This window comes from Cupressus sempervirens, chromosome 5, assembly GCF_028749045.1.
Source record: "Cupressus sempervirens isolate cs-2001-9-10 chromosome 5, ASM2874904v1, whole genome shotgun sequence".
In the NCBI taxonomy this organism is placed as follows: Eukaryota; Viridiplantae; Streptophyta; class Pinopsida; order Cupressales; family Cupressaceae; genus Cupressus; species Cupressus sempervirens.
The window spans coordinates 976,956,912-976,974,345 of record NC_143122.1 but is presented as its reverse complement, the minus strand read 5'-3'; positions in this window follow the sequence as shown (position 1 = coordinate 976,974,345).

Here is a 17,434-nt window from a genome sequence, read left to right as displayed (position 1 = left end):
ACTCATAATTTCATTGATGCTAGGATGGTGGAGAAGTGTGGCATACAAACAGAGGATTTTGGGGGAATTAGAGTGAGGGTAGCGGATGGCTATGTCCTCAAATGTGATCATAGGATCACTTGACTCCCATTGAAAGTTAATAATTATGACTTTAAGGCAGATTTTTATGTTGTACCTATGGGAGATACAGATATAGTTCTTGGGATGAGTTGGTTGCACGATATTGGTGAGTTCACTCTTAACCTCAAGGAGATGGAGATGAGGTTTAAAGTGAATGGGAAGACACATATTCTTAAAGCAATCAGGGACAGTGATCTTAGGATGGTCTCTTTTCGTAGAATGGCTAGATTGATTCGACATGATCAGGTAGAGTTGGCAGCAGAGTGCATGTTGATGCCATCACAGGAGGGACAGCATAAGATTGAATATCCTCCTGATATTCAGGAGCTTAGAGTTAAACACTCTAAGGTGTTCAGTGACATTCCACCAGGTAGACCACCAGACAGAGGTATTGAGCATATCATTGAGTTAGAGGAGGGGGCTAAGCCCATCATGATTACACCCTACAGGCATTCGAAGAGGTTGAAGGATGAAATTGAGAAAACCATAAAGGAGTTACTTGCTATGGGCCACATTAGACCAAGTAAGTCTCCTTTTGCTTCTTCAGTGGTGTTAGTAAAGAAGAAGGATGGGACATTGAGGATGTGCATTGATTACAGAGTGCTTAATAGGAAGATGATTAAAAATAGATACCCCATTCCTAGGATTGGTGAGTTGATAGATGAGCTTCATGGAGCTTGCTTCTTCTCAAAGATAGATTTGAGATCAAGTTATCACCAGATCAGAGTTAGAGAGCAGGATATTGAGAAGACAGCCTTTAGATGTCATTGTGGCCATTTTGAGTTTGTAGTTATGCCATTTGGGCTAACTAACACACCTGCTACTTTTCAGGCAACAATGAATAGGGTTTTCCATCCTCAGTTGAGGAGATTTGTACTTGTCTTCTTCGATGATATCTTGGTATATAGTAGATCTTGGGAGGAGCACTTGGTTCACCTGGACATGGTGCTGGGTATATTGGACAGAGAATCCTTGTATGCAAAGGAGTCGAAGTGTGATTTGGGCATGACAGAGTTGTTGTACTTGGGTCACATCATCAGTGCAGAGGGCATGTGCATGGATCCTAAAAAGATTCGTGCCATTATGGTGTGGCCTTCACCGGTGAACCTTACACAGTTAAGGGTCTTTCTAGGACTATGTGGTTTCTACAGAAGGTTTGTGGATGGATATTCCAGGCATGCGGCACCCTTGATAGATTTGATGAGAAAGGGAGCTTTTAAATGTTTTAAGCTATTTTTGGGGTTTTGAGTTGATGAAAAGAAAATACAAATATTGAAAACTAATCTACCTCAAATAATAACTCAAATCTGATCAAATTCATTTATTCAGATGGCTCCTAATGTTTGTACAATACTTATTGCTGGAGGCATACATTAAAAACATCATCATTAATAGTTGAAAAAAACCTAATTTTTGTCTCCGATACGCAACCATGCTGCTGGTTGCTTCCTCCTTGGGAAGCGCCTATCAAAAACCGCAATATTAAATCTCCGATTCACTGTAGCGCTGTACTGTTCATAGCACTGTAGCTGCTGTTATAACCCCTTCCAACCTGTAACAGATTCATCCAAATTCTTTCCTACTAAACACAATATTGACTCCAGAATGAAGTCAACTCACAGGCAAAATTCAAGTGATATTTCACACCCTCAAATTGCATCAACTTTGAAGATACTATGTTCTCCATAGTCTGAATTCTTCTTAAACTTGTAGAAACCCTTGTTGCCACAACTTCAAGAAATTTCACAAGGCAAAGTTTTTAAGCAATTCTCATAACCTGCCCTTGAAGGAAGACAAGGTTTGTTTATAAGGACTCCTCAACTCCAGAATGAGTCTCCACGCTCAATGTGGGATAAAAGATATAATAATAACATAAAAAATGTTATTACATTAAAACTTAGAAAAACCCTTTTAATTTTTCCATAAGCTTGGACCCACAATTAATTGAAACGATGGCCCCTTTTATGATATCATGACCCTCACTTAAGTTATATACTATAACTTAACAATATAGGCTCAAAACCAATAATGTTTATTTTAACTAAATAAACATTAATATCTCGATTATTACTCAACATTTTTTAATGTCATTTGGACTGGGAGCTAACATGATAGAACTACATATGACCATACCCCTTTTCTAAAAATAGCAGGGGTCTATCTTTATAACTCCAAACTGCTAAAAATAGCCTAACCAAGCCAAACTCAAAGGAAAACTCATCATAAACAAACTCTGGCAACCCAGAAGAGTACTCTGCTCTGGTCCTTGGAGGATCTCCACACCAAGGTGACCCTCTATCCAATCTTATTAGCCTACGAGGGTCTCTGATAGGCTAATCACTAGCTAAAGTGATGTCTCTAGCTAGAAGGGGACATCACATGAAGAAAATATTGAAGACCTTTTACCATCAAGCAGTTCAGATGAAGCTAATGAGGCAATTAAGGAACTCCTAGCAAAGAATGGTTCTCTGCAGGAAGAAGTAAGAAAGCTTAAAAGAGAATAAAAAATCCAATCAATCAGGCTATGTGAAGTTTTTTAACAGAGAAACAAGGAAAATGAAGACTTAGAGGCAAGAAATAATCAATTCCTTTAGCATGGAGATCTTATGGGTCAACTATCCAATGCAAATGAAGAAATTATGAATCTGAGATCTGAAAATGAAACCCTAAGCAATGATTTAATCATTGAAAGACAAATCAATGAAAGCTTAAAAAGTGACTTGAGATCTGAAAGAGAAATCAATGAAAGTTTGGAGAATGAATTGATCGATGAAAGGCAAATCAATGAGAGGATGATGAAATCTCAAGCAGACATGACTCAATTAAATCAACAAAGTGAGCAAAATCTTCATAGAGAAAAGAGTAAAGCTGGACTTGGTTATAAGGAAGAAGGTGAAACCTCCAAACAAGGTGCTCAAAGGAATCAAAGACCTACTTGCAATCACTGTGGTAATCAAACAAGTGTTGGAGCAATGAAAAAGGTAAATTTAATGGTAAATGCTACAATTGCAATCAGCATGGTCATAAAGCTAATGAATGCAAGGAGAAACCAAAATTTGAAGGCAATTGTCACAAATGTAAGAAGCATGGTCACAAGGCATTCCAATGCAGATCCAAATCATTCAATCCAGTTGAACAACTAGTTAAACCAATCTTTGGATGGGACTACAATACCTGGTGTAGATGTCATTATTGTGGAGAATATAGACACATTGGCAAATACTGCTCAAGGCATCACTTGAGAAAAAGAGATACAACTATAAGGTGTTATACATGCACTAAACTCGGTCATATAGCTAAAAAATACATGAACATAGGAAGAGTCAAAGATGAAAAGAAAGTTAAAGCTGAAAAAATTTGGAAGCAAATGAGGCAATAGTGGATTCCAAAATCTACCGAGCAAGATAGTTCAAATGATGGCATTGTCACTCAAGAAGTGGGTGACTCAACCATCTCCAGTTAGATCCATAAATAAGGATATGGAATTGCATCTTCTAGTAATATCTTAAGCAGTTCCAAAACAAAAGAAAGAAAAATGATCAAATCAGTATTCCAGATACACAAGGATCAAAGAAAGCATATCTTTTGCTGAGTTGCATCTACCGAGGAAAGTCAATTGAAGACCTTATCGAGCTAGGTCGAGAGTAACTAAAAGTTTTTTTCAATCACCGAGTTGCAGGCTTCTATCAAGCAAGTGAATGACAGCCTATCAAGCACTATGTCATCTTAGCTACCTTCGTACCAAGCATTAATGAAAAAAAATTCATCAAAAGAGCAAAATTTGATTTCATTCTTCATTGCAATTTTAGAGCTAAGAAATTTTTAAGGTGCAATTCAAGCAATTTTGAGTGATTCCAAGTGATTTTCTAGCAAAAGATTTGTTCAAAAAATTTCTACCTTTTACCGAGCATCAATGGCATCTAGGAGCAATAGTGGCACAAAGGCAAAGAAGGGTTTAGAGATGCTAGTAAAGGGTACAGAATGGAAAGCACCCAACTTCAAAATTGTTTTGACCGTTGTAGAATCACTTGACCCCAATGATGCTCAATCTCAAATTCCACCAAAGGTACTCCTTATAAATGATATTCATACCCATTTTAAATGTTTAGTTCAAGAGATTGGAAACCTAGAGATGGATAATGCCCTAGGAGAAATGAGTGTTGATGGCTCTTTGAAACCTGAGCATAAGCATCTTGAAACCAAAGGCTTGACTCATATCTCGCATATGCCAAGAAGCTTCCAAACCAAATGGATTAGGTATATTCTGAGTTGAGTGTACAATAGGAAACTATGGTTAGAGTAGCCAGTGCTAATCACAAAGAAGATAATTCACAAAATCATGGGTCTCCCTATGCTCAACAAAGTGAAGGTTACCAAAACCCTAGGACGAGATGAGTTATAGAAGCAAACCCTAGCTGAATGGGATGGAAGAGGTTTGAAGGTTAGCACTGTATCTAATGTTGAACTAAGATTTGGCACTCATGTAATTTCCCACAAAATCTATAGGTCTAGTTGACTAAACAGTGTGCCCTATGAGGCTGTGGATTTGGCCTTCAAAATTGTAAAGAAGAACCTTGAATTTGACCTGTCTGAACTACTGTTGAAAAAATTAAACAAGAACATGGATAGTTTAAGAACTTCAAAGAACAATCCTTGTAAATTTGGTTCTCTATTGACTTTTTTATTCTTCTATATTCAAAAATTCTTTCCATCTAAAGGAACTGTAGTGTGGAGAAAAGATATTCCTATTCTTTATCAGATAAATGAGTTTGTAGCAAAAATGGGTGAAATTTTTGATAGCATCATGGATAATTATTTATAAGATTTCAAGGAAAGGATTAATAATAGGTTCTAAATTCTACCAAAATTGGTTGAAGACTACAAAGATGATGTATTCTTTATGGATGATTCTGATAAGGTATACATTCAGGCAGTCAAACCTTGAGTTGCATGGGTGAAACCTCTTCCTTATGAGGTTAATATTGATGAGGCTAGGGACATTATTGAAGCAATGGTGAATGAGCCAATAGACCCAAAGAAACAATTTTTTGGAACATATGATGAGGCAAAGGCCAAAATTGAGCTTGAAATCAAGCTACCCCAGGCTATAAGCAAAGGCAAGAAGAAGATAGCTAAATTGAAAACTGCTACCAGCCCTCCTAAGCTTATAGAAGGAAAAGGTGAGGATGAAGAAGATGATGAAGAAGAAGAAGGAGAAGAAGAAAAAGAAGAACATGAATCTAAAGAGGAACCACCAAAGAAGAAAGGTAAGGAAATTATTACCAAACCTAAGAAGAAGCCTACTACAGTATTCTCCAGAAGAACTAGAAAAGGCAAGCAAGAACCTATACTAGTCAGGCCTCCACTCACATTCAAGGAAAGGCTTAAACAATTGCAAGAGGGAGCTAGAATTACAAATTTCAAGGCATTAAAATTTGAAACAAGAACTGATGTTGAGAAAATGCAGATTGAGGAACTAGTACTCAATAAGATGGGTAAATGGAAACAATCCCCAGACCAACTCGACTCTCAAATCTCCAAAGAACTATTGGAGAGATTGCAACTGAGATGGGAGTCATCCAACCAAACAGCTAAAGACATATATGAGAAATCCTTGAGGAATCTTCTACCAAGTCTCACTGGACCAAATATTAAGGCAGCTATGAAGAAACATGAAGGTAAAATGATGATTAGATTTCACACATGTTTGATTTTAATTAAGGACATTGAGCATGTTGTAAATGATGCAACAAACATGTGGAAGAAAATCTATCATCTACAAAAGCCTAGTGAAGATCCAATTGAAATCAAGGATGATGACAACAGTGATAGTGATGATTTTGATAGCACTCCGCCCATCACAATTACTCCAAAAGAGCCGCATGCACTAGTGGAAGAAAAAGAGGAAGAACACAAGGATGAAGAAGCACATGAGGAAGATAAAGATGAAGAGGATCCAATTAAAATTGAAGTATAAGTGATTGCATCCCTTCCTCACTCTCCACCAAAGACTATTGCATCCACTATGGAGACAACTTCTGTAAGTGAAATTGTGAGCACAATAGTTACATCAATTGCTCAGTCTTCACCAACCTCCTCCCAGCTCCAAGTATCTGAAATAAAGGTGCTAAGCACTTCATCTACTAAGTTGTCTGTCACTTCTTTAGCTACCAAGCCAGCCTCCTTAGTTCCTTCACCATCAGTGAGTGTATCAATAAGTTCTACAATTTTGTTTTCATCAGTTCCAATAAGTTCTATAGTTTTTTTTTTCATTAGCATCATCTGTATCCACTTCCACTCCAATCAGCCCATATTCTACTATGGATACTTTACCAAGTACAATACCATTTTATGGAAGTGTTTTTTATTTGGTTATTACTTCTATTGGCATTTAATCCTCAAGTTCTATCCCAATTTTCACTGCTAGCCCTTCTATCTCCACTATTGTGTCTATTCCTAGGGTCAAACTAGTCATCAAAGAAGTCAAACAAAAGCATCCATTAAAACTTTTGATCACTGGAAAGGAAATTGTAGAAGATATTGACTTAGACACAGAAATAGTGATTCCTAATATTGACTATGACAATGCTGCCATTGAAGAGATGAGGTTAGCCAGTCAACTCGTAGAGATGAAAGATACGCAGAAATAGTTAAGATCAAAAAGGGATAAGGAATATACAATAATTGAAAATGCCAAAAATATAATTATAGATACCATAGGTGTTGAAGTAGATTCTACTCAACACATTTTGATTTAGTTAGAAGAGGTTGTATAGAAATTTAATGAGGATTCTTTCAGTCAAGAGAAACTTATTGAGAAAGCTGAAAAGAAATTTGATAATAAGGTGCTAGAGAATATTGCTCAAAAGATAGCAATAAAACAAGTTGAATTGTCAACATTTTTGGGAAATTTTGAAAATTCTTTTAATAATGCAGCATCACTTTTTGCTAAAATTTGTGATGTTTCTAGTTTTACCAAAGAAATAAAGGATAAGTTAAATAAGATTGACATTGATATGCAATCAAGTGCATCCAAGTTGAAGGTGGACTCCTCCTCCACAACCTCCCATCACAGCAAGATCAGATATTTGGTAGATGTATAGGAAAAACTATTGAGAGAGGAAGCTAGGATCTAGTCTACACTCATAGACATCCATAACATGATCCTTCCTATCATGGACACAATGCAAAAACATCTTGTTCATTGAAAAACATTGGTCCAAGATCAAAACTTCTTATTGGCTGATCACTTGATCCAATTATCAACAGAAGTTCAAATTGCTCTCTTCACCTGTCAAATTTTGCAACAGACTTGGGATAGTAATTTTGCAACTATCCTTAAGGTACACAAAGAATTTCTATCTCATTTTGGTGTAGCCATATAAATTGTATATATGCAGTCCTTTGGCATTATTGTCAAAAAGAGGGAGAGATTCAAAGATTCAGCATAATATATGAGGAGAGTTATCACTATAAGTGATAGGGGAAATTAGTACTCATTAGAGTTAGCATCTATACATAAGCATCATTGTATATACATTATAAGTCATCAAGAAGGTATATAGAAATGTATATGCAACAATTCTGCAAAGATCAATTTTGAAAAACCAAAATTCATTGAGTCAGGTAATGTACATATGTTTTGGGTTATAAGTGTTTTGTCACTAATGACAAAGGGGGAGATAATTGGAATTAAGTTATTATTGTCATTGGTGACAACACTTATATATATCAGTATAGCTACTGAGCTCAGCACTCAATTTCCTACATTAATCGAGCTTCACAGTTCACACCGAACATTCCAATGTTCACCAAGCTTCACAGTGTTTAGCGAGTGATGGAAGTGTAACATTTACCGAGTGATGGAAGTGTAACATTTATCAAATAATAGAAGTATAGTGTTTAACAAGTGAAATCAATGTAAATGAAGGATCCAATTTTTATTGAGTGACACTACATCTACCAAGTCACTTGTGGTTACTAAGTTTAGAACTACATCGAGTGATTAGTATGGACTGAGCCTTAACTTCTACCAAGTGCATGATGATGCCGAGTAATGCAATGGATGACAAGTATCGGAAGGTCACCAAATTAGTTTAGTGAACCCGAGTTATTTACTATTGGGCCGAGTCAATAATGTTTTGTTCACTTGTGTTATGGCAAACCTTGCAATTGTAATTATTGGAATGGTATATATGTAATGTATTATATCATTTACAATGAATGTATCAAGATAGACATGTAATTTTTTGAGAAGAATGAAAGAGAATTAGTAGAAGAGCAGAGTATTTAGCAAGGTCTACAAGTAGCAGTAAAGATTCATCAATCACAAGAGGTGATCTATACTTCAAGGATCTAATTAGCAAATCAAGTTTGTAAGTAGATCTATTGTTTCATCCTAACAGATGAATCAATTTTGTAAATCCTTTAACAGTCTTTGTATAAATATCCTAATAGAATGCATACTTTAGTGTATGTTTGTAAATTCCCTAACAAGGTGGACCTAGCAGTCCTTTTTGCTCCTAACAGGGCAGATCACCAGAAGTGGTCAATGTAAGCCTTAACAGGCCAACTTCATACTACAGTAACAAATTTTTATGGGTATCATCCCCACCCTAGTTTTAATTTCTATTTGGAAGGTTTTTGGGTCACCAAATCACTGTGTACATGTGTTATAATTGTTTGTTATCTCATACATGCAGTAGATCATATGAATGAATTAAGAATAGTATATATGGTTAAAGTGCTAAATTGTTTTTAAAGTTTTGAAGTTACTAATTCACCCTCCCCTCTTAGTAACCTATCATATCTTGAATATTTCCAATAAGGAACACTGCAAAGAAGAAATTAGCATAAGTTAAGATGCCAAGATAAAAGTTGGAAAGATGATGCCAAGCTACCTTTGGTTGCTTAGTAAAACTCTAGTACATGCCGAGTTGAAAAGTCTAGTGGATTCTAAGTAAAGAGATGATAGTAGCTACCAAGTGAGTAAAATATAGTTGATGCAGAGTTGGAAAATCCTTTAGAAGTTGAGTGTACAACTGTAAAGCACGAATGCAATAAATGCTAGGTTTCAAGCCTAATAAAAGTGAAAATTGTTCATTTTTCATTCACTCAAACAAAGAGCAAGATGAACAGAGTGATTAAGCAATTTTCCAGTGATGAAAAGGCAATTTACAGCAATTCAATAGCTAACCAACCCCATTTCATTGATTTACCATGTATTTCATTCAAGTATTGAGCTACACAGTTTAAAAATTTGTAAGCAGTAAACCCTAGTTGGGTTAAAGATGGCATCTAGTTCTAAATCTACAAAAGAAAAGGAAGGGCTAGAAATTCAACTAGTTAGCAATGAAGTTAGACAACCAGATTTTAGACCCATCTCTGAAGTTGCTTACAAAAATGATCTCTTTGGTGCCCTATTTGTAATTCCTAATAAATTAGTTATGGTTTTAGATGTACACAAATGCTACAACTGCAAGATAGGAGCCATAAGAGATTTGGAGATTTTTAATGCATTTGATAGGCTCTGTGAAAATGGGAAACTTAAGGAAAAATTCTCCATAGTTGAAAAGAAGGGTCTAACCAAAACCCTAGTTTTCCCTATTATTTTTAAAATAGAATGGATATGCATTGTGCTGAGGAGAATCCATGATGGAGCTTTTTGGCTAGAAACTAGGCCAATAAAGTTCACAAATAAAATTGTACAGAGGGTCACTGGTATCCCAACTCTAGATCGGCCCAAAACTCTAAGGAGTGATAAGAGGGAGACAATTGAGAAAAACACTAGTTCCAAGAGGAACAATAGGGGTATGACCATTGACACCATCAAAGACCCCCTACTAGATTTTGTTGTCAGGATCATATCTCACAAAATTTATCAATCTAGAAGGTTAAATAGTGTACCCTGCATAGTTGTAGATGTTGCCTACAAGCTAGTGAAAAAGGATCACACTTATGATCTTGCAGATTTGATGATGCAAAACATCAATGAAAACTTGAGAGACATAAGGAAATCCAAAGGGGCTCAATGCAAATTTGGTGCAGTATTAATTTTTGCGTTCTTCTATATTATAAAGAATTTCTCTCAATAGGCAAGGTGAGATGGGATCCAAATAAAACTATTGTTGAACACATAAACAAATTCATTGAGTAGATGGGTGAGAATTTTGATGCCCAAATGACTACTTATTTTGAAGATTTCAAACAATCCATGAAATAGAGAATGAAAATTCAAGTCTCATTAGTGGAGCAACATGAAAAGGATATTTTTTTTCTAGTGGATATTGACTATACCTACATACAAGAAGTCATCCCTAAAGTTAGATGGCTTAGACCACTGGGCTATGAACTTGATGTGGATCAGGCTTTAGCAACTATTATAGCTCTACTTGCAAAGGAAAGTGATAAAAGTGAAAAATATGTTGGAACTTGTGACATTGTTAAATCAAGGGTGGTAACAGACCTCAAAGCAATCTCAATAGTAAAGAAGAAGGATAAATTGGTCAAGAAGATCAAAAAGAAATTTGGGGCAGATATTGGAGAGATAGGTACTACAAAAGAAGCAAAAGAAATAAGTGATGATAAAGAAGAAGATGACAATGAAGGAGATGAGCCTAAACAAGAGTCTCTATAGTTGACTCAAGGCTTAGGAGAGGATGAAGAGAAAGGTGCAGAGAAAGAAGAAGTTGAGAAAACATCCATTAAAACCAAGGTCACTAAGAGAAAGGCAAAAGCACCACCTACTCCTCAGTCCAAGCCAAAGAAAGTGGCAAAGTCTATACCCAAGAAGCCTATAACTAGAGCTACTACAAGAGCTACAATACAAAAGGCAAGAGAAGAAGCAACAAGGAAAAATAAATCCACTAAGAAGACTGAAGAAGAGCCAAAGAAAAGAAGAAACTAATTTAGATGAAAAAAAGATGGAATTAGAAGACCATAGTCAGTTTAAAGTGGTAAGTCATCCACCAAAGTCTTCTATTGATAAATTATGTGCTAAGATTAGCAATGGAGACTTGAATGATTTGAAGAATGTAAATTTAAATAAGCTCACAAAGGATGACCAAAATAAAATAGAGAAATATGTCTATAATATAATGGTAGAATATAAGAATACACCTCTTGAACTGGATAGTTCATTGCTAAAGGAATTGTATAAGATTGTAGAGGGAAAATGGCATTTTTGTCTGCAAATTGAGAAAGAAATAAGGGAGTCTACCTTAGCAAGGATGTTTCCTGATTTGACTAAGAGTAAAATAATAAATGCATTCAAAATGCACAATAGTAGATTTACTCCCAAATACAGGGCATTCAGTATTCTACAAAATAAAATTGAAGAGGTTGTGAGAAAAATCACAAAAGTGTGGAAAATTATTTACAATAAAATTGATGATGTATTTGATGAAGAATAAAAGGTAGAAGCAAGTGCTAGAACAAAAGAAATAAAAGAAGCAAGAAGAAATAAGGTAGAGGAGAAGAAAGTAGAAGAGAAGAAAGTGGAGGAAGAAAAGAAGGATGAAGAAGAAAAGGAGGAGGAAATAAGAAAAGAAGAGGAAAAGGAGATAGGTGAGCAACAAGAATAGAGTGTACAAGACACACAACTACCACCTCCTAGCCCTCCTCATTCTACCATCACACCTATAGAGACAATTAAGATAAAGCATGTCATTGACACTTCTGGTCAAAATATCAATCCATTAACTATAGAGGATCTAGAAAAGATCCTTGACCAATCAACACAAATAGCTAGGCTATGTTCAAGCCCAATATTGGTCAATGTTGATGAACTCCAGAAGACAGTAGTAAAATTAAAGAAAATCAAGGTGCAAACACAAGAACCACCTATGATCACACAATCTATTGGACTTCTACTTCTTCTACCACCATCTCCACCAAAAGAAGTCATAGTTGCACATTAGGAGCTGAGTGTAGCAATAAGGAATGTGAAAGTCAAATTAGTACAGTCATCAAGTACAACCCCAACCAGAATGATAGAAAAAGAGAAACAAACTAAAGAAAAAGAAGAGATAAAAGATAAGGAGGAATCTGCAATACAAAATTTGGTTGAACTACCCAAAACAGGTACTCCTACAAAAACTCTTCAGTAGTTGAGCACTAGAACTCTAGAATTGCAAACTAGAACACCAAACTTGAGCTCCACTAGGGTAGCCAAGACAATTCATTATGGAATTCCTGAGCTTGATGAAGAAATAAATATACCCTATTATGAATCTAGTACTCTCACTAAGGAAAAGATGAATGAAATTCAGAGTGCATTGGATAGAAGAAGGAGACAAGAGGCACTTAGAAGGGACTACAAATATAGGTAAGCATTGAATAAAATCAAAGACATATTCATGGATGCCTTCAGCCTACAGTCTCCAGATGAATCAAGACCAATTATAGAGCAACTATTAGATATAGTTGATCAGGTAACAAATGAGGACCATGACACCAATGCTAAACTAATGGAATGGTCAGAGAATAAATTCCAAGGTAAGGTCAGTGAGAAGATATAAAATACTATCATTTTGGGACAAGTTGACCTAGCTAAGAAAATAGATAGAGTCAAAATTGTACTAGGGAATATATTCTCCCTTTACAATAAACTATAAGATTTTTCAAACTTCACACATGAGACTAGCTAGAAAATAATGAGCTTGGAGAGAAATCTAAAGATTTCTAGTCCACAATTCCCAACCAATCCAGCTCAAAGTAAGAAGCATTTTTCTTAGATGCTTGACACTCAAAGGGAACTAGTTGTATTATCAGTAGAGGAGGCTAATATAAAAGCTAAGTTAATGCAAAGTCAATCCTCCATCACCCTTCACTTGGAGATACTTCACAAGGAGAAAATGTATGTAGAGAAAATTCTGAAGAAAGATCCCAATCTTTCTACACATGAAGGACTTGTAGACCTAGCAGTAGAGCTTGCAATCCAACACAAGTCATTGGATACTACATTAAACAATTGGGATGCAACTCTAAAGATACTCCTAGAGGTTAATAGCTCATTTTTGGCTAAACATGGAACTACTCCATAGAACCCTTTGACATCAGTGTAAAAAAGGGGGAGATATATATTATAAAGGAAGAAATAATGGCTAATTATCAAATTTTGACAAATTTTGATCATTCATTCATTTTGAAAATAAAGTGGAATGATTGTATATAGTCACAAAGAGGGAGACAAATAATAAAGAAGTGGAGGAGAGATGTAAAATTTTGCTAATCATATCACATCACATAGATTAGATACAACTTTCAAGCTCAGAATGCAGAAACAAGTCTAAGGATAGAAAGGATCAGTCATATTAGCATAGAATTTTAATTTCAAAGACACAATCAACTTAGGGGAAGTCATAAAGTATATTTCTACTCACAAATTTTCTTTTGAAATTTTTTATGTAAGTTGAGTGAGTAAAGAGTGTACTAAATAAGTTTGGATCATCAATATTTAGTTAAGTGTTTTTGACACTCATGTCAAAGTGGGAGATTTTTGGTCAAATAAATAGTATTGACAAATGAGTGTCAACACACTTAACCATTCTCACTATGTATGTTGAATACACAATAGATTCTGAGCTAGAATTTTAATAGGCGCTGAGTCATAGTTAGTGTCGTGTAGATTATAGTATAGTGCGTGCCAAGTGATCTAGGAATTGTTCATGTGCCAAGTAATAGAATCATTCAGATGCTGAGCAACTCAGAACAACATATGTCGAGTGTTACAGGATACAACAGGTGCCGAGAAAACTAGGAAACATAGTTGATGCCAAGTAATCTAGAAATAGTATGTCTCGAGCACCAGTAATACTTCATGTGCCAAGAAATGCAAGATCAACATAAGAGTTTGTACTTGCACAAACTAAGATGTAAACTATTTTTAGAGCTGACTTAGAGAAATTTTGAAGGAGAAAAGGGATAAGGATGAGCCATTTGCATTCCCTATGGAATCTACATGCAACCAATTAGAATAATGAAAAGTATGAATGGGAATTTGAGATTTAATTTGGATCGTAGATCCATACCTAACCCTAAGTCTTCACATTCTTTATAAGGAGGAAAAATGAACCATTAAAATATAGCATAAGGAAGATTATAGTGTAATTTCAGTGTGAAGAGAAAAAGACTTAGTGAAAGGGTTAGCATTTATCTAGTTGATCGGAATAGAATAGAGGACATATTTAGAAAATTAGATCAAGCAAGGATCAGAAGAGAAAGAGTAGATCAAGTGCCTGAACCCAGCAATTTGAGATTGCCTTCAATTAGGTCAAATGTTCTAATACTCTCTCACAATTGTATTAGAAGTTGAAATCCTATGGTGATAGGTTAGCTTAATAGCTAGGTAGGAGAGCCTTAGGAGAAGGTCAAGAAAATCCTATGTATTAGGTGGGTTTAACAGCCTTATGTTAATTCTTTAATAGGGTGACACTTCATGTGAAGTGTTTGTAAATTCTTTCAATAGGTCACTATTGACACAATCTAAAGCCTTTAATAGGGCAAACCGTCAGAAGTGATTGAACTCATTGCTGTAGTAATTTTTGTGGGTGTCATCTCCACCCCAATTTTACCTTCTTATTCCTAGAGGGTTTTTGGGTCACCAAAATCTTTTGTTTTATGTGTTGATGCATGCTCTCATTTTATGTTTGTTTACTTTGATACATGTTAATTTCAGTTATATGTTATTAAGGGCTAGAAAGGATAACAATCGGTTACTTTTGATTCACCCCCCCTCTTAGAAGTACTCTTCCCATTTGAATATTTTAAAATTAATTAATATTATATGTATTACAATTAGAGTCATTGGAAAGCTTGCTCTGAGTAGCACAAACTGGCATTTTTTTATTTTATAGTAGGAGATCATTCAATCTCAATTTTGGGGGTCAAAAAAGCCAATTTCATTTTTTCAAAAAATAACACCAAAAAATTTTAAATTGACATGTTCATGCAAACACATGTTCAAATGCATGAGAAAAAATAATCCAATAGCCAGAAATTTAATTTACCATGTTTGCATGAACATGTAAAATAATTTTTGTTTGTGTGAACACAAAAAAAATGAAAAAAGCATGTTGTCACCTACAATGAGGATAAAAAATTGATAGTGAAGTTGAATGTTTTAAAGTTACTCCAACATTTTTACAAAGTTATTGCTAATTTATTAAGGCAAGGGAATATTTTTTATTTTTATGGTGTTTTGATTGGAAACAAGAAAGGAAGGAAAAACAAATATGAAAGGAAGAGATCTAATGAAGCAAAAAAAAAAACTTCAAAAGACTATGACATGTTATCATCAAATTAAACAAGGTTTGTAATTATATATATTAAATTTATTTATTTTTATGGTCTTAAATTTAATTATGTATCAATCTTATTTTTTTATATCTAATTTGATTTATTTATAAATTTTTTGTAAACAATCAACAAGGTGAAGAAAATGTTGAAGGAGGCTCAACAGAAGTAGAAGAAGTGTATAAGGGAGAAGGGTCAGGAACACTACCTACAGAATCTCAAATAATGAATGTTGAAGAAGGTTCAAGATCACTCCCTATAGAGGTTCAAATAAAAAATGTTGGAGGAAGGTTAGAATCTTTCCCTGCAAAATCTCAAAAAATGAATCTTGAAGAAGGCTCAAGATCACTTCTTGTAGAAATTCCAATAATAGAAGTCAGAGAAGGGTTGGGATCAAGTGCATGAACTGGTATGGACAAACTCATAAATATTGCCCAATCTGTAAAGAATGGAATTTCTCATAAAAATTAGATCATTTACTTAAAATGGATGTGGATAAATTGAGAACACTTAAAACTACTATTCAACTCTTAAGTTTGTCTAAGAAAAGGTCAATGAATAAGAGGATCAGGTGCATGAACTGGTATGGACAAACTCATAAATATTGCCCAATCTGTAAAGAATGGAATTTCTCATAAAAATTAGATCATTTACTTAAAATGGATGTGGATAAATTGAGAACACTTAAAACTACTATTCAACTCTTAAGTTTGTCTAAGAAAAGGTCAATGAATAAGAAGATCAGAGAAATACTGACTAAATTTGATAACATTGAAACACTTGAACAAACTCAGTTGCTTTCACTTTTTCTTACACAAAAGAAGTTGCAAGAGACATTGAAGTTATTATAAGGTGTAGACACAACATCAAAGAAGAGAAGATTTTCTAACATGCAAACTAATGTGATTGAAACTATTAAACATGGTTTGAGAAACATAGAAAAATAGTCTTGAACTAAAGATAAGTCCATGGACATGAGAAAAGTGATGTTGATGTCTATTGTAAATAAGAATATGACCCAAAATAGACAAATATCCTCAAGTTCATTTGATATGGGTTTTAGTAGGAAAACAATGAGAGAATATGTTAAGAGAAGATTAATTCTAGATGATAGTACTGTGGAAGGCAATTGGGCAATCATGTGTAGAGAACATCATTCTAATAGGATTGATGAGGGATTAAAAAATTTAGCCATATCATTTTGGATTGATAACACGCATCCTTCATCAAACAGTAGAGATGTTATCAAGCATTAGATTGAATCTGGTTAATATGAACATTATACAAAACATTGGTTGGACACAACATAGCATGAGTTATATGTGTCATATTGTAGTGAACATCCTAATGTAAAAAATGGGCAAACATTGTTTGAAAAATTGAAGCCATACTTTGTTAGTTAAAACTAAGTGTTCAAAACATGTTGTCATCATCATATTGAGGCTAATCTCCACTATCAAGTATTTTGAAAGTTTTTAGAAGACACATGATTTTCATGTTTCTCCTCCTAGTAGTAGAAGTGATTTTATATCATCCATTCTATGTGACAAAATAGATGATCCAACTAGTCAAATAAATTGCATCAAAGGATTATGTGAAATGTGTGGTGAATTGGCTCTATTTCCTTTGGAAATTGAAAATATTGATGTAACAAAAAAATTGAATTGCAAAAGCTACAAGTATGTGAAGAATGAAACAAAGTTGGGGAAAGAGACAAAAAGGTTAGAATATGTTGAAGAGTTACCTATTGTAACATTTATGGATAGATTTAAGAATTTGATTTAACCTTGTATTCATCATGCATTTTTTATAAAGTGGCAAGCACAACAATTTCAAACTTTGAGAGATAATTTCCTGCTTGGAATGATTGTATTAGTTGTTGATTTTGTAGAGAACTATTGGTTTGTTCATTAGAAAGCAATTCAATTAGATTGTATCTTTTCTAAGTAGGTCATTATTTTGGTACATGTTTTTTATAGACATACACAATTAGATTTGGATGGTGTTTAGAGTATAGTTG